This window comes from Mustela erminea, chromosome 16 (assembly GCF_009829155.1).
Source record: "Mustela erminea isolate mMusErm1 chromosome 16, mMusErm1.Pri, whole genome shotgun sequence".
Classification (NCBI taxonomy): domain Eukaryota; kingdom Metazoa; phylum Chordata; class Mammalia; order Carnivora; family Mustelidae; genus Mustela; species Mustela erminea.
The window spans coordinates 18245397-18269601 of record NC_045629.1 but is presented as its reverse complement, the minus strand read 5'-3'; the positions used below and the strand labels follow the sequence as shown (position 1 = coordinate 18269601).

Sequence of the window (24205 nt, the reverse complement as noted above, 5' to 3'; positions counted from 1 at the left end):
TGGTACCACCATTTATCTAACTGTATAAATCAGTGGCTTAGGAGTGACACAGGACACCTCTCTTTTTCACCCTGTAAGGGAAAACTCTATTTTTCTCCTCTGTTCTCAATACTTCTGACACTACATGTGTGAAAGTCCCCCCCGCCACACACACACACCACATAGTTCTCCAACTCTCAGTGATACTGACAGGGTATCCTACAAATTTAACTCAGTTCTGACACATTCTATCTGAAGATAGTCAGATTAAGGACTCAGTTTCACGAAACTTTCTGTATTTCAGATGCCAGTCTCAAATCTAGGTTGTTACCTCTACTTCTGACTGACCGGCTATAAGTCAGGGTTCCTCTGGGTACCACTTTCCCAGCACCTCCATATGTCCACTAACCAACTCATCAAATCTTGTTTAAGAGTTTTCATAGAGCTTAATTTACAGTTCCTCCTTCCCCCTTTCCAGACATTAGTGGGTGCCACTGAAAGTTTCAACCCTCTGATCACTTGGTCTTTCTGGTGACCAGTCCTATCCTGAAACTGTCTAAAGGCCCCAGCCAATATCATCTGTAAGCATAAATCACATGTGCTCAAAAGGGGCTCCTTTTGAATAACAAAAGACACTCTTATTGCTAAGGAAATTCCGAGGGTTCTAAGAGTTCTGCCAGAAACTGGGCATAAATACATTTTTCTTTTTATACCACACACCCCATGGAGACAGTTGATCACTAAGCTTAATTTTGGCACAATATTAAGTTGGGTTTATTGCAGTGACTCCCAGAATGGAGAGAAATAACTCTCTGACTTTGGTTTCCTTCCACCAATCCATGCTTTATAGCCTTATCTTTCTGAAGATAGACCTGATGATGCTATCCTAACCTCCTAAAACTCAGTGAGTCCTCTTTGTTCTTAGGGCATAATGTTATTTTCCCACTTCATTTCTTGCCATTCCATTTCCTTGCATTCTACACATCAAATCCTACTAAATTTCTTCTGACTCCTAGAATGAACTGTGCCCTTTGTCTTGCTTTCTGATTTTACAAATGCAGTTTACTCTCTTGGAAGTTTCCCCCTTTTCACGATCTCTGTGCCTTTCTAACTTAATCTTCAGGTTTAAGTCAAAATATCAGTCCTCAGGAAGTCTTTTCAGTGTCCCGAGGGAAGGCTGACTGCTACCTCTGTGTTCTGGCACAGTGCACAGAACTTTTACTGCAGAGCTTTTACTGCAGTGTGATACAGTTGCCTGTTTACTTGGCTGTGTCCTTACCTGTGGCTTCAGTTCAGTGAAGGCAGGAACTGTGGTTTCTTTGTTCAAGGTTGTATCTCCAGCATCTAGCATTATTTTTGAGATACGTTGTAAGTGACCTTGGACAAATTACTTAACCTCCTTTTGTCTTTCAATTTACTAGACTGTAAGGTGGGAATAGAAAGAGTACCTATTTTGCCGGGTTATTCTGAGCAATGTCCATATATTTAGAACTGAGTGGAATACTCAGAATTTGTCTGTGTTTAGGTTTGAACAAATTCTGTCCTATAACATTGGCTTACAAAGCCAACGTAGAGTCAGCAGAGCCCAATGAATACACCATGGATCCTGAAACCAGGTTGCCTAGTTCAACTACTTTACTAGCTGTGTGACCTTGGGTAAGTTATGCCTTCAGTGCCTTCTGATTTACCCATCTGTAAAATGGGAAGAGCAGTTGTACCTATCTCATAGGGTTGTTGTGTCCCTGACACATAGTAAAGACATTGTAAATATATATATTTTTAAAAGATTTTATTTATTTATTTGACAGACAGAGATCACAAGTAGGCAGAGAGGCAGGCAGAGAGAGAGGAGGAAGCAGGCTCTTTGCCGAGCAGAGAGCCCTATGTGGGACTTGATCCCAGGACCCTGAGATCATGACCTGAGCCGAAGGCAGAGGCTTTAACCCACTGAGCCACCCAGGCGCCCCGACACTGTAAATATTTTAAATGAAGTAAAAAATACAGAGAGAAGTGAGAATATGCAGACATTTGACACCATGTCATTATCAGTGACAGTTGATGTGGAATGACTTCCCCTGGATTATGGCTCCTGCTCAAACACCAAAGCAGGCCATCAGTGGGTCATTTATTGGCTATCTACACCTGCCATTGAATAGTTTCCAAGACTCAAACTTCATAATGGAATGCAGCCAGTTCTCTAGGGGAGTACAATGTCTGTGAAGCGGGTGCATAAGCACTGATGACTTTCAGGTCAGGATCCACATAATTGCTACAATTTGCAGTGCCATTTAACGTAAATAAGTGGCAGCAGGTGTAGGGGATAGGATAGATTTGAAGGGGCCACCACAGGTAGGCTCTCCACAGATGTGAACTTTGTGTCTGAGGTTTGACAGACTTCGGGATTATTTTTGACAGTGGGAAGAACAACTGCCCTTTGCCTAAACTCTTGTCACACTTTGTCTGAAGGTAAATGCTGACATCTTTGTGACAGCTCAGTTCATTTATCTTGGAAAGCACAAATGTCCATAATGAGCCCCCAATTATTCAACATGTGGCCTCTCTTCTGTTTGCCCTCCTACTGTCTAGCTTTTGACAGTTTCTGTATGAAGTAGCTCATGCACAAGAAGGCATTAAATTAAATATGTCCCTCTTACTGTTCACTAATAGCTTTGGTGAAAGGATTTTAGGCCAGAAAATTAGAACCATTGGCCAGAACAAAGAGTTTGAACTAGCCTTGTGTTAGGGGTTAAACTGTGTCCTCCCAAAAAAGATACATTGGAGTCCTAACCCCCATTACTTTAGAATGTGATCTTTGGAGATAGGATCTTTATAGAGGTAGTGAAAATAAAATGAAGTTATTAGAGTGGGCCATCATCCAATGACTGACATCCTTTAGAAAAAAAGGGGAAATTTGGACGTAGAGATAGATAAACATCAAGGGAGTACTCCCTGTATCTCTTGTACGGAGATATAGGGAGAAAACAGCTATATATAAGCTGAGTAGAGAAGCCCAGATCAGATCCTTCACTCATAGTCCTTAAAAAGAACCAATCTTGTCAAAACCTGACCTTAAACCTGTAGCTTCCCAAACTGTGAGACAGTACATTTCTATTTTGTAAGCCACCCAGGTTTTGGTACTTTGTAATGGTAGCCCTAGGAAACTAATAATAGGTTTAAATTCTCATTTAGGTATTTACAGTTCCTGGTACCACTGTTACTTGTGTCTCCATCACTTTCCCCACCTAGGTGCCTAGGTGAAGGTAATCAATGGGTGTGAGTAACAGCAGTGATACTTGGTTCCAGCCTCTATCAGTGGAATTGCTAGACTGTAGTCTCCTTGTCTTCCTCTTTGCCGCTTTGGTAGTCATTAAAGAGCTCTTGCTACAGTTCTTGGTGCTCATTTCTACTCTGATCTGTGGCCTTAGCCATTTCTATTGACCTAGCTTAGCCAGTTTTGAAGAATAAGAGGAACTATATATCTCTGTTTGACCAGACATTTATGAAACTTGTTTCACCATAGAACAATTTTGTCATATAACACATGGAGCATCTTTTGGGAATTACTACCCATAGTGTTTTTGATGTTCTGGGAAAAAGATCAAGGTGACTTTTCAAGGAGAAATCAGGATTAGATACTGGGATGGGAGACAGAGTTCTTGGAATTCCCTTAGGATGGACATTTGTAGTCATTAACCTAAGGCAGGTGACATCAGACTAGATAATCCTCGGTTGTGGGGGCTGTCCTGTCCAGTATAGGATATTTAGCAGCATTATCCTCTCCCTGTTAAATGCTAGTAGCAGCTATAACAGTCTTAATGTATCCAGGCATTGCCAAATTTCCCATTGGGGAGCAAAATTGCTCCTGCTTGAGAGCCAGTAATCTCAGGTTACTGAAAAAGTTCACAGATTGACACTTGTTTTCTATATTAAAAGTACCAAGATAGGGGGCCCTGGGTGGCTCAGTTGGTTAAATGTCTGCCTTTGGCTCAAGTCATGACATCAGGGTCCTGGGATTGAGCCCCGAGTTGGGCTCCCTGCTCAGCAGGGAGTCTGCTTCTCCCTCTCCCTCTGTCCCTCTTCCCTGCTTGTGCTCTCTCTCTTTCTTTCTTTCAAATAAATAAATAAATAAAATCTTTTTAAAAAAGTACCAAGATAAGTGATTGAAAAGATTGAAAAGTGTACGTCTCTCTCTCTCTAGGGGAGAGATAAGGTAGAAAGGTAGGAACGTCCATGGAGTCATTTTCGAAGTGATGGAGAAAAGGGACACAAGACAAATCCAGACCCCATTTACTCTGAGATATTACTAGTATCCTACTAACTTTCCCATTTTTTCTGCTTTTGTTATTGATTGGTATTTTTCCTTATGGCAGGTGTCAGTAAAAATCTTACAGCAAAAAGAATCTGTGTGTTTTAGGGGAAAAAAAAAACAATTAGACAAGGTACACACATAATCTAGTTGATAGAAGACTCTTGGATGAAACCAAGCTGTGTTCTGCCTTAGGATGTTTGCATAGGGTACTTATCTACCTGGAATGCATTTATCTTAGGATCTTCTCAAACACTGGTTTCAAGGAAAGAGTTTTCCTGACTCTTCTCCCTAAAGTAATGTTCTCTGAGGCATAAATTTATTTTTTAACCTCAGTGGTTAAGTTTATTCCTATCAAAGAATAAAGATTTTTTTGAATTTTATTTTATGTGTACTTTCTTGAAAATATTTTCTTTTCTATTGTGTGTATGGTAATTTCACCCACATTAATAAAAAAGTATCATGAAGTCATTCATGTATAAGATAAAGAAAATCCTTTTAAATACATCTCAGGGGAAAAATATCAAGTGGGCCATTTAGTAATTTATATATTGTTAACAGACTATAATGCAATTTCTGGTTTGAGTCAAACATATAAACATTTTGCCATTAGTATATTTTTCATAAATTGATAGTCAGGTATTAGATTAAAAAAAACATTGTGTTTCTTAGAACCAGGCTCAGTGGATTGTCAAAACTATTAACTTGTCAGTTTAGTGTTTGTGTGTGTATCATTTTGTATCATTTTCATAGTAGTTGCACTGGGTGTTCAGTATACAAATGTGACTTAGCATAGTTGAATGGTATCAGCATTTACCACTTTTAGTGAAGTGTCAAAATCTTACTTTCATTCAGGTCCCTTTGCCTTTTCTACTTTTAAACATCATTGTTCAGTATCATTATTATCATTTTTATTTTAATTACCAAGTATAATTTAGAAAACTTGTTAGGAGGGTAATCTATTCTGTTTGCCCACATTTTTGCCCTTTCTATTGTTTCTTCTTCCTTCCTGATGCCACAAGTCTCCTTCTTTTATTATTTCCTTTCTATTGAAGAACCTGCTTTAGCCATTCCTTACCCTCCAGCAACAATTTTTTTTTTAAAGTTTTCTTTCATCTGAGAATGTTTTTATCTCCCTTTTATTCCTGAAGGATAGTTTTGTGAGATATAAAATTCATGATGGACGTTTTTTTTTCCCCCTTTTCCAGCACTTCAAAAATGTTCTACTTCCTTCTTGCATCCATGGTTTTAGATGAGAAATTGGAGAGAACTGGTGTCATTTAAATTGATGTCCTCCATGGGTAATATCATTTGCTTCTGGCTGCTTTTGATTTTCTTTGTCTTCAGTTTTCAAAAGTTTAATTATGGCGTGTCTTAGTATAGATTTCTTTGCATTTATCTTATTTAGGATTCACTCAGCTTTTTGAATCTGTCACTTTATTTTATTTTTTTTAATTACCAAAATTGGGAACTATTAAGCCATTATTTCTTGGAATACTCTTTTAATCACTCTCTTTTTCGTCTCTAGTGATGCCAGTATTGGATCTTTTATTGTTGTCCCACAAGTTTCTGAGACTGTTTTTGTTTTGTTTTGTTTTGCTTTTTGGTTTCTTTTCTCTCTGTTGTTCATATTGGGTAATATGTATTGAAGTATTTTCAAGTTCACCGATTCTGTCCTGTTATCTCTACTTTGCTACTGAATTCATCGTCAGATTTAAAAATTTTGATTATTACATTTATTAGTTTTATAATTGCCATTTGGTTCTTTCCTATAACTTATTATATTTTTATATTAATTTTATATATTTATGCATAATTTATATAATAAAAAGTTATATAAATATATTTTATATTTTTTCATTGTTTAAAGAGCATTTTTAATTGCTTGCTGAAGCATATTCATAATGGCTATCTAAAATTCTTGTCAGATAATTCCAACATCTGATTGGTGTTGGTGTCAGTTGATTGTCTTTTCTCATTCAAGTTGTGATTTTCTTGTTTCTTGGTATGATGGGTTGTATCCTGGATATCTTGTTTATTACATGAGACTCTGGATCTTATTTATTTATTTTTTTTGGCAGGCAGTCACCCTTTTTAGGTTTAGCATTCAAGTTCTGGGCTCCTTTTGTAGGCTGTGGTTTCACTGACAATTTCATTTTCAGAGCCTTCATTGTACTGTTTTGGTCTGCTTGGTACTCTTGTAGTTTTAACAGGTCCCTGCTAGTGCTGCCTTAGCGGGTAGAAGGAGCTTCCCTAGCCTGCATGGATTTCTGCTAAAGATGAAGAGCCCTTCCTGGGTTGAGCACTTGTGTCAGAATCCTGCCTCCTAATGACCTAACAGCCCAGTATCCTTCAGAGAGGGCTGTCTTAGGCCCAGGGAGAAAGAAAAGTCCTGGCCACTTAATGCCAACATAGTTCCAGATAGATGCTTCTTGCTGGTTCTATAAGCTTGCTCAACCCAGAAATTTTATATTGTAATATCCTGATTATTTCCTTCATAGCACTTGTTATCTGAATTTATATTTATTTATTATTTTGCTTTCTTCAGTGTCTGTTTCCCATACGAGAAATCACTCTGTGAAGGCAGAGTTTTTATCTTTGTTTTTTAAAAATTTTTGCTGTTTCCCAGCACCTACTCAAAATAGGTCCCCAATAGATTCTTATTGAAGGAAAGAAGTCCCAAGAGGTAGAGAAGATGATGACAGCTATAAGGAGGAGGGAGAGCATACTGAATTTTTTTTTTAATTAATTAATTTTTTTGACAGAGAGAGATCACAAGTAGTCAGAGAGGCAAGCGAGAGAGAAGGGGAAGCAGGCTTCCTGTTGAGCAGAGAGCCCTGTGTGGTGCGGGGCTCAATCCCAGAACACTGAGATCTTGACCTGAGCCAAAGGCAGAGGTTTAACCCACTGCACCACCCAGGTGCCTGAGCGTACTGAATTCTTAAAATATATTGTCTATTTGGACAACAGGGCTGAGATTTTTAAAAAATTTTTGTTTTTTGAGCAGGGAGTTGAATTTTTATTTTATTCATTTGTTGGTTAGTTCAACAAATATTTATTGAGTACCAAGGTACCAAGCACTGTGCTGGGAATTTAAAGGTAAGAAAAGAGGTCTGTGCCCTCCTGGGCACCATAGTCTGTGTAGGAAGACAGAAACTGAAAAAGAAATGCCAGTGCAATGTAGGTTATGAAGGAGAAATGCAAGTTGTGTGGCAGCAGGTCTCATCAGGCTCCTGGGTGGTAGGGAGGGGTCTCCAGCCTTTCACATCTGCATAGTTTTGTCTAAATGTTTGCCAAGAGAGTCAGCATCTGGGCCCTGGAGCTTCCTAAACTGGAATACTAGAATCTTCACCATCACTAATGCTGTTTGAACACTTCTTAGGTGCCATTGTTTTCCAAACCCTGGCTTCTTTAATCCCCACAGCAGCCCTTCATCAAGGGTTGTCTTATTGTCACTCCTTTATTTTACAAACAAGGAAACTGGGGCTCAGACTGAAGGTCCCCTAACTGGTAAGAAGTGGAGGCAGGTGACTGACAAGGAAACTGGGGCTCAGACTGAAGGTCCCCTAACTGGTAAGAAGTGGAGGCAGGTGACTGACTCCAGCGCCCATGTTCTCAAACCCTTCCACCTCCCCAGGGAGGAGAGGCCATCTCCACCTCTCCTCAGCCTTGTGCACTTAGCTCAGCTAAACCCCTGCCTCCCTGGTGCACTGGTTGCCTGAGCTGCCATTCTGTAGCTTCAATGGTACAGAAGACAGTGATATAAACAGGTTCTCCTGACCCAGGATGGTTTTGGTGGACAATGAAATGCTGTTCATAGTCTATGCTAGGATCAAGGAGAATCCTCTTCTTTGGGAACTGAGCCCTGGCTAATGGTGCATATGGATTGGATGATGTTCTTTATCCCACCAGTGTCCATGGGCATAAAGTTACTACTGGATATTCCCAACCTAGTGGGCTGCTCATTTCACTGATGTCTGCTCTCTTACTTCCTCAGGTTCTCAGGTTCATCAATGAGACAAAAGTTCCGAAAGAGGGATTCCTTGGTATAGAGATTAAGGGGGCAAACTCAGGAGCCGGATAGCTTGGGCTCTAATTCTTTCTCCGCCACTTCATGGTGATATGACCTTCTTTGGCCACGTGACTACATAGTTCATCTGTAGGTGAGTCTGTGTGGTTCTGTGGCATAGGTGGAAAGTGAAAGGGCCATTTTAACACTAATTTAAAAAAATACCTTTGGGGGGGGAAAACTTTGGCTGTTGTTTATTGAGCACTTACCATATGCCATTTACAGGCTAAGTACTTCATATCACTGCCTCATTGATATATGACTTATATATGATTGATATATGTCATATATGATATATGATTGATGTATGATATATGACTCTGCATAGTCATCCTAGGCAGGTGTGGCACATTGCATTTTTCAAAGATAACTACCCAATATTTTCTATCCCACATGCTGTTCTTGAAATGTGGTATTAATGCTCTTCCCATAGATTGATGAGGATTATATTTCTTCTCCTTGAAATCAGGTGGACCTTTGTGACTGCCTTCACCAGTAGAGTACAGCAGAAGTGATAGTGGGTGACATCCAAAACTAGGTCAAAAATGCCATGTACTTAAAAAAAAAAAAAGCCATGAATTTACTTTGCTCTCTTGGGCCACTCATTCTTGAAACCTGACCACTTCATTGTGAGGAAGTCACATGCCAAGGCAATGTGCAGGATATTCCAGCTGACAGCCCAGATTACATCCCATGAAAATGCAAGCATTAATTGCCAGATCTGTGAGTGACGATGCATTCAAGGTGATTCTAGCCAATTGCATAAACTCTGAATGACTACAATTGCATAAACTCTGAATGAAAACTCTCTAGCTGAGGAAACTGAGGCTCTGAGAAAGGAAGAAGATGTGGGCATGTGGCCAGTAAGTGACAGAGCTGGAATAAGAATCCAGGATCCTTAAAGTCTTGACTGGAGAAATGAAATGAGGAGATGATTTCTGCATAGACACAGACTTCATCTCTAGGCCCAGAGGGATCCAGCTGGGACCCCAACCTCAGGGGCTATTGACTATTTTATTTCTGTACGTTTATTGAGTTCCTCTTCTAAGCTAGATACCATGTTATGACTTGTGAATTCAAAGTGAATGAACTGTTGCTTTTGTCCCCAAGGGGCCTGTGATCTAGATGAGGAGACAGACTGTTGATCTCTGTACTCCTGTGTATTCTTCAACATTGACAAAGATGGAGAAGTTGCTATATAAGACACTGAAAAGATTTCCTGGCCTAAGGCAGTCTGTTCTACCTCCTCAACTTTGAATACATCCAAAGATATCAAAGTGAAATAGGAGTAACTGATTATTTCTGTAGTTAAGCAAGGGTTCCTCTTGCATGACTACTCTGAAAAGGAATTCTAAAGACTTTAAGGCTTTCTACTTGAGTGGAAGAAATAGAGGCTAGTATAATCAGTATCCATCAGAAGAAGAAGGTGGGTGGATTCCTTTCTCTCTGCTCTATTTTCACAAATATTTGTTGGGTAGCAATATGTCCCAGGCTAGAGATACAGAAATAAGACAAGAGCCTTGCTTAGAGTCTAGCATGGAAAGAGAGGTGAAAAGTATTATAAGATACTAAGATGGTCACTCCAGTGGAGTTAGGGATAGGTGCTGGGGAAGGACAGAGAGAAGCTCCTCCATCTGTAGTGGAGTCAGGAAAGGCTTTCCAGGGAAGTTAGATTTTGAGCTGACCATGAAGAAGGAGAACTTTCCAGATGCCCAGCAAGGAAGAGGACAGCCTCCTAGAGTCCGGAGGAGGGAGGAGCCTGTGTAAATAGTTGAGGAGTCATGGTATGTTTGAAGACCTATAAGAAATTTAGTACTGTTGGTTTAAAAAAAGGGGGGTGCAGGGAGGGCCAACAGGTGGAAAAATAAGTGGAAAGTGAAGTCTGGTACCAGAATGTGAAGGGTTTGCTGTGCTGGTACAGGAGTTTGCCTTTAATAGTTTGGTGTGCAGTTTCTAGCTGCAGTTAGAATTATCTGGGAGCCTTTTAAAAAAGACCAATGCCTGGTCTTATTCAGTAGGTATGGGGTGAGATTAAATATCAATATTAATTTCAAACTTTTTATTGTAATAAATTATACATGTGTCTCCACTGTGCAGTTCTTCTTCCCTCCACTGATATGTATCTCTTTTCTTTTGTGCATTATGCTCCTAAATGTCTTTATTTTTGACCCTGTTTCCCTAACTCTTGATTGGCTATTATGGCTCAGATTTAGTATCACTTACTTCAGGAAGCCTTACCTGAGCTTTCCTGGCTGAGTTATTAGTCCTTTTCTGTAGTTCCGTAGAAACTTGTGTATAACTTTCAGTGAGATTGATTTCCAGTTGACTTGGTTTGGTCTTGGACATCATACCATGACTGAGTTATTATATCCAGACTGAATCCAATGGGGTAGGCAAAATCAAGTGCTAATATCAGAAGGGTAGTGGGTACTGGGCATCAAAACATTTTTTTCAATACTATATAAACCTGTGTTGTTCCTGAAAATATTTAAAGTGGTTGTCTCTCTACTGGACTACGAGTTCCCTAAGGGCAAGTACTATTCTGGTATTGATCTTTGAATACTTAGCTGTGAGTCAGGTTCCTGGCTCAATAAATGTTGAATGAATGGTTCCTGCTCTCAGATTTAAAAATATAGTTTATTCTGAAGTCTGCTCTGAATACCAATTATCCTTTCTAAAGTGTTTCCACTTTATTCTGTCAAGCCCCCAGGACTTGGAGGTTGGGGGCAAAATTTGCACAATGGCTTTTGAATTTATCATCAACTGTAAAACATCTTTGAGAATTTTATTAGCTCCTTTCCGTTTGGCCTCCTGAGAAACGTGAGAGTCGATGATAGGAGAGAGGCAGGCAGACCGAGCAGCTGGCATCCCAGCCCACTAATTCCATGGACCAGTGCCCTCTGTCTCTACTAGAATTCAGTTTGATGATAAGGAGGAAAGTAGAGGTTCCTGGACTTAGGTTGAGGGGTGCCCAACAGACATTAAATTGATTGGGTCAGCAAGCACTGTAGAGGTAGAAAATGTTGCTTTACTTCTGCCTTTTTCTGCTGAACATTTTCTAAGGATCTCTTTTAATTTACATTTAAAAATTGGAGGGAGAAAGAAGCTGATAGGCAGGGATGTTGATATTTAATTGCTAATTTGTAAGTAATTTTCCCAAGTGTTACTTAATTTCAAAGTTGTCATTTAATGGTTATCACAGCGTTTCTCTGGAAAAGGGAATGTGTTTTGTTGAACTCACTTCTCCTTCAGGGGCAGACTTGGATTTAGTTTCATGAATGGTAATGATTTTTTCATAAGGTGAACTTCGCTTCCACACAGGGTAGTATGATTCATAAAATCAAGTTCTCAATGCTTTCATTATCCTTCCTAGGAATAAACCCTATTTCCTACAGCTATAATTCCCATTGTAAACCAGCTAGGTCCTTGTGCATAATACTGTGCATTGATTGTTATCTTATATAGCCGCATTGAATATCACAACATGCTTTAGACTGAGAGAGGAAAGAGGAAAAAGGAAGAGGAGGAGGAGGAGAGAATAGATGGCAGAGTAGCACCTGAGTCTCCCTCTGCTGAATCTCCCTCTGCTTGGAAAAGAGAATGTTTCCAACACCCAGGTATGGCGAAGAAGGTGGAACGGATGGTTGAACTTGATTTTACTGAACTCACCATTTCCATAGACGTTTGCTCTGAGTGATCAAAGCAGTCTTTCCAGTGCTGAAGAATGAAGGGTGTACCTCAGACCTGCTCAGATTGGATTGCTGGACTACTTATTTAACCCAATAGAAATTATGAGTGCTGTATTCGGTACTTCGTGTACTTCAATACATGAAGAATGTATTCATTCTTCATGCACTCTCTTGCCTCCATGGGCACCTTTATTTTCCCTGGGGTGGAGGGGGCAGGTGACCAAGAATCCTGCTTACCTACATTTCTCCCATCTGAGACCTCACAGCTGGCTTACAGGAAAGAGTCCAAATTCTTTGGCGTGGGATACGAGTAGGCAGCATAATAAAAGGATATTTTGGGAATAATAATTTGGCAGCAGAAACCAAAGACAGGGAGTAAATTAGCAGTCAATTAGAACAGTTTGGCAGGATTTGGGCCTCAACCAGGAAGACATTGTGCCAGAACTATTATTTATTATTTAGAGAGAATTTGGCCAAAGAATTACATACACTGAGAGCCTATTAGGAACCAGGCCCTGTGCTAAGTGCTTTACATAAATTATCTCATTTATGACAAAAGTAATTCCCTCTCTAATAGCACCCATACTTTTTTTTTGCTGTGGCACTTTTTACAACTGAAAACTATGTACTTATTTGTGTGGTTAGTTGTTTTAATGTCAGGCTCCACCCACTAAGTTTCCATCTATGTGCCTGTCACATAGCAGATGCTTGAGAAGTTTACTTTTCAATGAATAAATGACTGTGTCTTGGTTACCACTCTTATGCAACCTAGATTCATGAAAAGAAACTTCATGGAATTCTAGGGAAACTGGATAAGCAGTATGCAGAAAGGGGCTAAGCCAGGCAGCTTTGGGAACCGCAGCAACCACCAGAGAACTTGTCTATTATGATGACAGCTCCTAATGCTTCCACACTAGAGCTTTCCATTGAAATTCTTGAGATTCTGACTTGCCCGACTTAGCCCAGTTGTCCACTCATGATCCAGTCAGCTATGACCAAGGTGAAATAACATAGTAGGTACATGTTTGCAGGCTTCTTCTGGTGTGTGTGTGTGTGTGTGTGTGTGTGTGTGTGTGTGTGTAGGCAGTTCTCAGAGGAAGAGGTTATTGGGGGCTGTGAGGGTAACTTAAATGGTGTTTACTATAACGTAGGACTGGAAGGATGACTATGACAACAATGTATAGAGGTGTTTTGAAAAGATATTGCATTATAGCACTGTGTCTGGATTCCAGGGTTCCAGCCCTAGACTCAGTATTTCCCGTGTGGTCCTGGGCAGATTCCTTAATCTGTCAGTCCTTCGTTGTCCTTACCTGCAAAGTGAGAATCATGATAGTTTTAGCCACTTAGACTTATGGTTTTAGAAGAGATAATGCATGTAAAACATTTAACAGTGCCTGGCATTGTTGGCATTCGGTAGATGTTAGCTAGCATCATTCTTTCAATGGAAGATGGAAGTTCCATCTAGAATATCTTTATTCCTCTTGGTGAAATCAAGACTCTTCTAGATGAGTTAATTCCTGGGAGAGAGTAGGGCTTAAAGTGATGAAGACTTTCAAATTTGGAGAAAGATGATTTTAACAAACCCAAATGTTCATAAGATTATCTGATCTTTAATTTTAACAGTTTATTAAAACACCAAAGTAGAATTTAACACCAGTCTCCTCCACACAGGCCCTTAAAAAATCAGTTTTTTCTTACTTGCTAGTTGTACTGACAGGGGAGGACAAAGATTGCAACATTAGCTCTTCACCCAGACCCAGTATTGAAGGCCAGGGCTCATAGGGCTGTGCTAATAAGGAAGTGATGAGTTACCCATTTGGCTGTTCAAGGTTCCTGACCTAATTGCCTACTAATGCTTTATAAGTAAAAGATGAAAATCATGTCATCTGTAGCTGTTGTGGCAAGCAAACAGGTAATTGAATATGTTTATGGCTCTATTTGAATTAAAGATTACTGATTTTATTTCTTCACATTTAGCAACATATTATAACCTGAAACACATATTACAAATGTTAACTGGCACTTCTCAAAGCCTAATGAGTTCTTTTGTGAAACTTCATGAGGGCCAGTGAGGAACAGTTTGGAGGAAGGCCATTTGGAAACTATGAGATGACTGTACTCTTAAATGTGTGATTTTCTTCCAGTTTAATCATGTCCCCCTTTTGGTTCCCTAAAGTCTGTGTTCTTGGTTTACATGCTGAGGGATTTATTGATAACAACCTTCATTTTAGGTCAATTTAAGTAAGGGAGATTATAATTATAATAATTCCCTTGAGATTCTTATTGTCTTTTGATTTTATTATTTTCTTTGGTTGTCAGGTCATTTATCACTTAAATGCAGATGAATTGTAGGTTGAGCAAGAATTAAAGTGAAGGGTTCTCCTTTAAAAACATTTCCCTCTATGGGGAATGGGCTAGGTGGGTGTTAGGGATTAAAGAGGGCACTTGTGATGAACACTGAGTGTTGTATGTAAGTGACAAATCACTGAATTCTATTCCAGAAACCAGTATTGCACTGTATGTTCACTAACTAAATTTAAATTAAAACAAAAAATCACTCTTGATTTCAGAGAACCTTAGCACTGGAAAGCAATTTAGAGATGGCTGGCCCACACGTATGTATTATAGAGAGAAAACCAGAGGCCTGAGAAATTATATGATTAATCAAGGTCATGCATCTGTATAGGACAAGTCATGGACTCTGGATTAACAGATGAGAAGTTCTCTCCGCTGAATATCATGATCAAAAGCGAAGTTATACATCCTATAGGAATATTGGTTATTGTGAGGATTATTTCACATTTTGTGGACACATGTTGTTGTTCAGACAGTTTGACTTTTTGTTGTTTGTTTTCCAAGGTGCTTAGAGCTCTTACTAGTACACTTCTACGTAGAAGGTTCTAGGTACTTCTGTCAGATGCGATTTCACGCACTAACTTTTGTGGCTCAGATATGGCTTTGGCTAACTTAATGGTTCTCATATGCTAGTTTAAACCAAAAGACTCAGGATTAGATTTTGATTGGTTACTTTCATTTAATGGATACGTATAAATACACTATTTATTCATTGCATGTTTTACTTATTTAATTACAAGATAAGGCCCTCCAACTCATATATAATATTAAGAAAAGGCATTGATGTATGCTCTTATTAAGGTGATAATCTTTTAAACATTGGAAAAAGCTAAAAGCCTCTTTGTAAGTAGGTCTTCCTTGCCTTCCTTTCCCATTTTATATAAGAATTTTACTCGTGAGCATCCTGATCCTTTTAAAAAAACATTTTAATTTTTCTATAAAGAAAAGTATACTATATACACAGAAAAGTGTATGCAGAGTGATGTAGGAAATGTTGGGGTTCAGAGATGACAGCCAATAAAGAATTCTTCAGACATCTTCAGTGCAATGAAAGTGGTTTTGTTAAAGCTGGGACCAGAACCCATGGGCAGAAAGAGCTGCACTGGGATTATGAGGATTGGCCAGTCACATACTTTCAAGTTGGGAAGGGGTGAGGGATAGTGTAAGTTTCTAAGGAATTTTGGAAGCAAGGTTTATAGGACCTTGAGGGGGCTAGTTATTGTTAGGAAAAGGTCATTTATTACTGTCTGATAAAACCCTAGTCATGAGACCCTTCAGATGTCTATCAGTGTTCCCTATGCTTGGGGGATGATTGCCAGCATATATCTTGTGGGGGGTGGAGATAAAGAAAGTTTTAAAAGGAATTTTTATTTAAAGTATAAATAAATATACATTTTATATTTATATTATATTAATTCTATATATCATATATTAAATATATTATATAGAATATATATACATAATTGTATTTATGTAATTATATATTATATTTATATTTTATAATTGTACATTATTTGTATACATATAAATAAATTTTAAAGTAGACTTGCAGGATCCTGGGGGGTTCAGGCTAAGATTGCCTTTTGCCCTTAACAAAGTATTAACATTGAGGCAGCCAAGTTCCTAGAGGAATGCCACTCTGCCTGTTTCAAGGATTTGTCAATGGGCTGTAAGCAGTAAAGAAACTTAATTTTTTCTTTTGCCTTTGTTTTCCACATCACAAACCTATGTACATATTTTAACCATCTGCTATAATAATTTTTTGACTTTTCCTTGTAATACCACTACCTGTTTATATTCTTCAACAAAAAATGGACTGTTAAAAACTTTATGTTTTATGAAATGGGATCATACAGTGAGTATTGTTTCATTCAAAACTACATTATGGATGTCATCTTTCATTCTACACTTAGTGAAATTCGTTCACATTGTTGCATGTAATTGTAGTTTAAAAATGGTTGTTGGGTTGTTGCTCTATATGTGGCTAATTGAATTTAAATAAAAAATTTTAAAAATGCTTGTTGCTATATAGTATTGCAATTATGTAACTCTTCTACTGTAATATATATATATATATATATTTTAAGATTTTATTTATTTATTTGACAGAGAGAGATCACAAGTAGGCAGAGAGGCAGGCAGAGAGAGAGAGAGGAGGAAGCAGGCTCCCTGCTGAGCAGAGAGCCCGATGCGGAACTCGATCCCAGGACCCTGAGATCGTGACCTGAACCGAAGGCAGCGGCTTAACCCACTGAGCCACCCAGGCGCCCTCTACTGTAATATATTTACCCATTCTACTGAGGACAGGTATTTAGGTTGCTTCCAGTTTGGGGCTATTATGAGTGATGTATTACAAATGAACCTGTATATTCCTTCTGCTGAACATGTGCAAGACTTTCTATAGGGTTTATACTTAGGAGGGAATTGCTGGATTGCAGTGCTTGCTCATCATTGACTTGATTTATAATAATGACCATAAATGCTCTCTTCCAATGTACAGTCTATCCTCATTATTTGCAGGTTCTGTACTTATGATTTCTCCTACTTGATAGAAATTATTTGTAATTCCAAAATCAGTCCTCATGCTGCTTTCATGGTCAAATACAGATAGGTACAGAGTGGCAAAATATTTGACTTGCCAATTTGCACATTCCCAGCTGAGGTTGAATCAGGTGTCACTCTGCCTTCTTTTTTCAGCTCATTGTAGACAAGTGTCCTTTCCATGTCTGTTGCTGCCGAGTTTTTAATGTTCTTGTGTTTTTTGTTGATGTCACTGTTTAAAATGGACCCCAAGTGTAGTGCTGAAGTGCTGTCTAGTGTTCCTAAGCACAGGAAAGCTGTGATATGCCCTAGTGAGAATATATGTATTTTAGATGTTTAGTGCTATTAGCCATGAATTCAATGTTGATGAATCAATAACACATATTAAATAAGGTGTCTTTGGACAGAAACACAAATAAAACAAGTTTATGTATTGACTGGTTGACAAAAATATTGTGATTAGAGACTTGCAGGAAACTAACCCTTTTTCTCCCAGGGGCAGAAAAAGTATTTGCTAATTCAGTGTTTGTGGCAACTTTATAGAACATAACTACTCCTGATAATGAGAATCAACTATAGGTAGCTGGATGTATTTATACTTCTACCAGCAATGCATGAGAGTTCCCAGTGAGCCACATTCTTGAAAACGTTGATTAATGTCAGATTTTAAAAAATGTTGCCCATCTGGTATATGTGCAGTAATATTCCATATATATGTTTTGTGATAATTTTTCCCAATCTGTGACTTGCCTATTCATTCTTATTAATTATGTGTGTGATACTCTTCCTTGTCCTTCTCCTTCTTCAGAAAATAGAGGGTATATAAATCAGGGACTATGTATGATACACTTCCTATAGGTTTCTGTACCCCTTCAAAATAAGGTTTCTTTCTCACAAGTCACAAATTCGCGTTATAGACAGTAAATTCAGATTATAACAGTGATACTCATCAGTAGCCTCAGAGGGTTTTTTGTTTGTTTTTAATATGAGCTAGTCAGGGGCCCTTTTTGGTCTCTTCTCCCTCCATGGCTTTGATCTCTTTATTAATAGATGATGTTTCAAACCTGTCAGTAGCACCTGTGCCTTCAGTTATTTCTGTGACCAGTCAACCAGGTAGTAATTGAAATCCTGCTGTGTACCATGTGCTAGATGGCATGGGGACGGGCAGAGATGTACAGGATATAGATTCTGCCCACTGTAATACTTTGGGCAGACAGGACCTAGATGCCTGCAACATACCATAGAATATCAAAGTGCATAGTATGGACACTTAGAGGAGAATTTAGATTTAAAATTTATCAACATTATACACAATAAGTGCACAATAAGTTAAAAAGGGAGATTCTCATTCGTTGTTTGGAGATTGCATTACCCTCCCCCCCACCCCCCAACTTTTATTTGGAAGTATGTATTTATGTATTTATTTGCTCTCTTGCTTACCTTTTTGTCTGTCTGCCTATATATGTTTCCTGAGCTGGTCAGGTTTACTATGAGAAGAATACCTTATAAACAAACAGTTACACATTGTAGGATAAATGGTACGTGAAAGGGGGTGCTCTGGGGCACCTGGGTGGCTCAGTGGGTTAAAGCCTCTGCCTTCAGCTCAGGTCATGATCCTGGGGCCCTGGGATTGAACCCCATGTCGGGCTCTTTGTTCTGCAGGGAGCTTGCTTCCTTCTTTCTTCCTGCCTCTCTGCCTACTTGTGATCTCTCTCTGTCAAATAAATAAATAAAATCTTAAAAAAGAAAGAAAGAAAGAAAGTGGTGCTCTGTGTGCTGTTGGAACACAAGAGAGCCTGTGGCCTGGCCTCAGAGTTTGGAAAGAACTTCCTAGAAGAGCTAACATTTGCCTTGTGTGAGGAAACCCCAAGGATACATTTATAGCAGTGGGTAGATGGATCAAAAGGAGTGTTATTTAACATTTTGTTATATATTGCTAAATTGCTACATTGTGTTTTGAAGAATGAGTGGGAGTTTATCTGGCAGAGAAAGGTACAAGAAGGATGCTATTTTAGGCACAGGAACAGCAGGAACAAAAACACGGCATGTACAAATGATTGTGTAGTTTGGTGGGATGCATGGTGAGGAATGGCCAGACACCGGACTGTAAGAGAGTTTAGGGCCAAGTTAAGAATTAGGTGGGCTAAAAGGAGCAGGGGTAGCTCTCTCAGTGGAAGGAATCCACATCAAACTTTAAAATGTAAATAGGATGTAAGGTAAAGATGAGTAGGGACATGAATTCATTTCTGTGGATTGTACCTTTCCTCCCTATTTCCCTCCCCACCCTCCTTATTTCCTGCATGCCTGCCTTGCTTCCTACCATTTATTCAGTAGCTGTTCCATACTAGTCACTGTTCTAGGCATTGAAGAGAACAAGGCAAAGTTCTGCTCTCATGGAGCTTGCATTTTAGTGGAGATACACAATGAACAAGTGAAGGAAGGAAATCCAGATGATGCAAGGAGGGAAATGGTTAAGCAAAGGGAGAGTGACTGGTGCGAGGGAGGTGGTCCAGACAGCCTGGAGGGCAGATGGATGCCTCACTCACCTCCTGCCACAACCCTGCTCTGCCCCAATTAGTTGCAGTCTCACAGATCGCCTAGCATGTGACTTCTGTCCTCTCTGGACTCACCTTCTTGATTTTTTGATATCCATCTCTTGCTGCCTTCTACGCTCATTTGTCATCTTTTCTGTTCCTTGTAAACTCCTTGAGGACAGGCTGAGCTTTTCCATGTTCAGATGCCACACCAGAGCACAATGCCCTGAAGCACTTATTTTAAAAGGAAATGGCCATTGTTGAAAAACTTAGCACATTACATTTTTAGTTTTTTCTCTTCTCTTGATTTTCAGGTCATTTGCCTGAAATATGATCACTGCTCCTGAGGCATCCTTTTGCTCCTGCTGTGTAGTGCCTGCCCTCATCCTCAATCTTTGTGTTGACAGCCACATTGTTCCACTCTCCGTAAGATGAAGGACCTCTTGGATTGTGCTCCTCACCTCATAATGAGAATTATCAGCAAGCCTGGATGGATTCCTAAACAATGTGAGCCTGCTCTCCTGCAAATGTCTTTAATAATAAATGATGAGAAAGGCAGAAGGTGCAATATATTCATTTCTTTATTATGGAATGTCCCTGTAGGTTTTTAGTGCCTAAATTTAAACTAAAAAAGAAAGCTATGATTTTGGGGCCTTTGTTTGCGTATCATGAAAAAATTTCAGTTTGGAGTGCAGTGCTGACTCTTTGGGGATTAGAGGGATTTCCAGAGTTTATGAAGGCGCCTTGTTTTTTGGTTTAATTGGAGACGTTCTAATAAGGATGGTGTTAGATTATTTGTGATAAGTTTGTTTAAGCAGAAAGTGGATTATGATTAGAAATATGGGTTAGGGGTGCTTGGGTGGCTCAGTTGTTAAATGTCTGCCTTCAGCTCAGGTCATGATCCTGGGGTCCTAGGATTGAGCCCCGCATCGGGCTCCCTGCTTCCCCCTCTCCCACTCCCCCTGCTTGTGTTTCCTCTCTGGCTGTGTCTCTTTGTCAAATCAATCAATCCATCAATCAATCTTTAAAAAAAGAGAAAAGAAAAGAAATATGGGTCAGATCTATCCTGAAAACCTTCAGAAAATTACAACTTCAGGCCTTTGAAGGAGAAGTTATTTTTTTCCAGTGTGGCAGTAAAGACTCAGTAGTAGCAGCTTTTAAATCTTTTTTTTTTTTAAAGATTTTATTTATTTATTTGACAGAGAGAGATCACAAGTAGGCAGAGAGACAGGCAGAGAGAGGTGAAACAGGCTCCCCGCTGAGCAGAGAGCCCGATGCAGGGTTCAATCCCAGGACCCTGGGATCATGACCTGAGCCGAAGGCAGAGGCTTTAACCCACTGAGCCACCCAGGCGCCCCATAGTAGCAGCTTTTGGAAATGTGGGGTGTTAGAATTGGAAAAACCCTTCGTGATCCAGCCTCTTCATCCTGTAGATGTGAAACTGAGACCCTGAACCATTAAAGGGCCTACCAAGGATCACTCACCTCAGGCAGCAACTGAGGGAGCGCACAACTTCAGTCTTTTGACTTGTTCATGTTTCCTTCCATTATTGACATGTGGTAAGTGAAAGAGCTTGGTGGTCTGTAAGATGTTTGACATATGTGAACTGCTATCATCCCATCATTTCAGTGTGCTGCCTCTTACCCTGATTTGACCTCCATGGGCCAGAGTTTACTTGTGTATAAAATAGGTGGCTGCAGTTGATATCCAAATTCTCTTCTATTCCTAAAATTTCATTTTTTCATGGCTCTTTTTTAAGAAAATAGAGACAGTGATTGAAAGAACCTTGGAATTCACTAAGAACCCTTAGACTTTTTCCTCCTTTGACTCTCCTTCAGTCTCATCTCTTGCTACTTCACACCTTTCTTGTTCCCTGACCTACCAGCTGAACTACAAGTACAGGACCTCAAAGATCCCAGCTTCTCCCATTGTCTTAGACCATATGCACCTGATGTGCCCTCTGCCATCTCTGTCCTGACAAATCCTGTTTGTTCTTTAAAGCTTGGTTTGAGCATCATCTTCTCAGGAAGTCTTTCCTGATATCTCTTAGAAACTTCCCTAGCACACAGTACTTCCTGCTATCACATTGTTTCTCATACCGTATAATAACTGTCTACTTAGATCTCTCACTCTTTCCAGCCTGTGAACTCCTTAGCTCTGAATACCAGTGCCTGCACTGTGCCTGGAACATAGGAGGGGCTTAATACTTGTTTGTTTTTAATAATATGTAGATAGATTGCTGATTGGTTTTCTCCAGGAGTTGACCAGAAGTTCCACACTGATGACCATGTCTTGTTTTTCAGCAGACTTCGACTTCTGGCCATTGGATCGTGGGCACTGCCAATTTGTGTCTTGAATGGAATAACGAGGGTATTAAGATGCATTTTCTATGAGCCACCTCTGAACATCACCCCTGTGATATCCTTTGGTGCCACTTTGCTGATGGAAGAAGCTCGAGGTGAATGACTTTTGAACCTTCATCACTGAGGATAACGTGAAGCTAGTCACTTGCCATCTGGCTACACCTGAACATGCCAAACCGCATTACATGGAAGGAGTTCCAGAAAGATATGTTGCAGACCCCAAGAAGGAATGACTCCTTGTGAGTTTACAAGATCTAGTGTACATTAGCAGCCTTTTTAGAGTTCTGGGGAGATAGGTGTAAGGCTTCCGCTGCAGCTGGAGGATGAGAAGAGGTTAGTCATTGACCAAATTCTCAGAGGTCTCTCCCTCGGAGTTTGCTGAGTTACTTCTAATGTGTTAACTCAGGCAGCTGCTGCTAATTGCTGCTGATTACTGGTAAGTTGCTGTCAATAGCAAGTGGCTGTCCTAGCATCAGTAAAGACATATCTTAAGATAGTAGGACTAGGGAATAGAGTAGTATAAATAGCATTGAGATGCCAGAAGACCAAGGAGCTAGCAGCCCAACAGGCCAGAAGGAAAAGCCCAAGACCATGGGGGTTATGGAAATGGCTCAATTCTGGCAGGAACTGGGATTCTGTTCTGTTAATTTTCATGCTAAACGATGAATGGAAGTTGGCCACTAAGCTTGAGGAAAGTTGCTTCTCAGCACCTCAGTGTCCCCAAATTCTGGAGGAATCTAGAGTAAGAAAGAGAAATAATACCAGGTGGAAATAAGAAAATTCAGGATTTTGATAACCTGATCAAAATTAATGGAGGGTAAGCTTATAACATGAAACAAAGAAATAATCCCAGACTGATTGAGATTACTGAGTCATTGTTGGCCTTTCCTCCTCTCTCCAGCCTAGTTGTGAGGGAAGCTTTTTCCCTTCATCTCTGCTTTTCCTTCTTTCCTGGGCTGGACTGGGAATGTGGACATGGGCAGTCCTTTTTATTATTCATTCACTGTCTGCACTATGGTAAACTTTAGGGATATAACATGAAATTAGACGGAGTTTAAAGTATTTTAGTCCTTCCTGCTTTTTCTTTATTCTTCTGAAAGTTTAATCCAGCTATTGACCCTGCTTGGATGTTATTTCCTTTTCTTTGGTTGGGGTGGGATGGTGTGTGTGTGTGTGTGTGTGTTCGTTCCTGAGATAGGTAGGAGACCAGAGTTCTCTCCTGGTAACTTGGACATTAAGGGGAGGAAGGCTTGGCTCAGGAGTCAGGTTGAAGGGCACCTCTGAGGCCTGGTTGGACTGGTTGCTCTCGGTCTGAGTGAAGTCACCTCAGATACACATATTTCATCAGTGATTGCATCAGTTGGGGCTCTAGCAGAAAGTTCATGGCACCCTGAAATGGTCAATTTGAGAGAATTTAATAAAGACTTTTTTCAGAGACATGGGCAGAGCAAGGAATGTGGTTGTACCCGGAGAGTGGCAAGTGCCTTCTGATTAAAATCTGGCAATTCTGTGAAGCTGCTAGCTGGAGAGAACAAAACAGCTAAGGATTCAAGCATCTGACCATTCTGGTGCATCATTCTCTTCTCATTGGAACATCTACAGGTATTATTAAACCCATTTACATTTACAAAAGCACTTGCTTTTGAAGCATGTTAAACAGTTTGCCCAATATTGCACCTCCAGTATGTGGGAAAACAGATTTGAACCCAGATCTATTAAATTCTAAATGCCATGTCCCTTCTGATTGTAACTGTTACATTTTTCATTCAAGGTAGGAGGACATGGGGGAGGAGTGTCCCTATTGTTATGAAAGCAAAACCTCTTGTAGACATCCCCAGCAGACTTCCAGTTATTTCTCACTTGTCAGAATTGTGTAATATGACCCCACTGCACGGTCTCTTTATGTGCCTGTCACCCATCCCTCCAGCTGCAAAGAAGACTGGAAAAGGAAGTGCTTGGCTTTGTTATACTCTATAGTGGAAAGTGACAAGAGAGTAGTAGAATGATTCTTCAGTCAACCAGTTAGTGGCAGACTTCTTTTTTCCTGCAGTTTTTATGGCACGTTCTTTCTTTAGATAACTTTATACATTCTATCTGGTTTTGGTCATTTAATGCAAGACTCTTCACTTTTTGGGTGTTTAAGGTAATAACATATTTCTAATCTACTTTGTATTGATTGTACAGCTTAACTCTGAACACATTTTTATTTTTCCTGTCTCTGGGTTTATGAGGGTTGCTTCACAAGATATCTTGTGGGTGCTAACAATAATGCCTATGATATCAGGATTAGAGATCAAGAGTGGGAAGCCATGAACAAACTTTCTGGTACATAGCAGCTATTGGGCAAAGGGTAACTATTATCATTCTTC

At 39.7% G+C, this 24205-nt stretch overlaps 1 protein-coding gene and 1 long non-coding RNA gene across 5 annotated transcripts in view; one reads left to right on the top strand and one right to left on the bottom strand.

Moving 5' to 3' along the window:
* Positions 1-24205, top strand: part of CRH (corticotropin releasing hormone) — a 188613-nt gene that overhangs the window by 67603 nt on the left and 96805 nt on the right. For 2 of the 4 annotated variants that reach the window (XM_032315719.1, XM_032315718.1), the window contains 2 exons: positions 21777-22075; positions 23271-23438. The gene's annotated coding sequence lies outside the window, so the exon portion shown is untranslated. Of the gene's footprint in view, positions 1-19787; positions 19981-20906; positions 21033-21776; positions 22076-23270; positions 23439-24205 lie in introns of all 4 variants that reach the window. The other 2 variants (XM_032315717.1, XM_032315720.1) reach the window with 2 other exon arrangements.
* Positions 1-24205, bottom strand: part of LOC116574853 — a 72030-nt gene that overhangs the window by 30980 nt on the left and 16845 nt on the right. The window lies entirely within an intron of this gene.